This window comes from Myotis davidii, unplaced genomic scaffold (assembly GCF_000327345.1).
Source record: "Myotis davidii unplaced genomic scaffold, ASM32734v1 scaffold862, whole genome shotgun sequence".
In the NCBI taxonomy this organism is placed as follows: Eukaryota; Metazoa; Chordata; class Mammalia; order Chiroptera; family Vespertilionidae; genus Myotis; species Myotis davidii.
The window spans coordinates 718335-719808 of record NW_006293230.1 but is presented as its reverse complement, the minus strand read 5'-3'; positions in this window follow the sequence as shown (position 1 = coordinate 719808).

Below are 1474 nucleotides of genomic sequence, written 5' to 3'. Positions count from 1 at the left end.
CAGTGGGGCGATGGGGGGATGGGGCAATGGAGTGATGGGGGGATGGAGTGATGGGGCGATGGCGTGATGGGGTGATTGGGGGATGGGGTTATGGAGTGTGCTCAGAGATGGGCCCTAGGGCCGCAGGCCCCTTCTCTGCTAGTTGGCCCGGTTACCTTTGCTGCTGCCTGGTGCATGCTGCCTGGTGCATGTTGCCCGGGCTGTGGTCTGGCACAAACCCTGCCTTTCTGAGAGCTCACAAACGTAAGTTGGGTCACCACAGCTTGTGTGACTCCAAACCTGCACTTTTTCCAGGTTTGAATGTGGAGCTGGCTGGAGCTCACCGGAGATCTCTTCGGGTTCTGACTCAGACACAAGAGTAGCAGACAGGGCGCCATGGGTTTGTTCTGCAGGTTGCCTGGCACAGAGTGGGGTCCTGAGGGAGGGGAGTGTCGGATGGGTAAACCAAGGCAGCTGAAGCTTAATCTGAAAAGAGAAGTCTTAGGGTGTTCATGTAAGAAACATTCAAGCCTGTGAGGAATTTTTGTGAGTTTATTTGAGTCAGGCTGTCGACAATTGCCGGGAAGCAGAACCTCAAGGCATGAGCTAATGCTCAGGGAATGGTGGTTTTTCACCTCGTTTCCTCCATGACAGTCAAAGGAGGAGACATAAGTGGTTACATGGAATCCATTGGTAATAGATTAGGGAGAGGAAGAAAGCAAAGCAGGGAAACCTCCGGGATTGGATAAAGAGTAAAATGATAGACACCTGCTTCTTTTAGGTGGGCACAGGGTAGTTATCAGTCAACAATTAACAACAACAACAACAATGAAGGCATTTGTGGTCTCCGCCCTGGCGCCTGGCACACTGGTTGTGCCTTAAGGGGGCCAGAAAAAGGGAAGTGACAAGTGACCCTGACATTCCAACAATATGTTGTCAGATGCAAAAGACGACAGACAGGCTCAGTTAAGGTAAAGATTGCATTTTGTCAGGGGAGATCCTGGCCTAGGACATGACTAGCCACCATTGCAGAGACTGAAAACTCACCACACGTAATACACAGACAAACACGTGTCACATGAAGACCATACACATCATTCCAATTACTAAATTTCGTAGAGAAAAATGTAAGAAGTTTTTTAAATAAACTTAAAACTTGCACAAATTTGTATAAACTTTCCCAACCGTTTATAAGCCTTCTGAAAACTCACCACACGTAATACACAGACAAACACGTGTCACATGAAGACCATACACATCATTCCAATTACTAAATTTCGTAGAGAAAAATGTAAGAAGTTTTTTAAATAAACTTAGAACTTGCACAAATTTGTATAAACTTTCCCAACAGTTTATAAGCCTTTCTACAATCTTTCACACACCTTCTTACCCATTCAGAAATCATTGTCCTTAAAACAAGTGTTCTCTTCCTATTCCCTCAAAAAATGAATCTCCATTCCTCATGCCTTCTATGGACCTAAACTCTTCCTGTTTC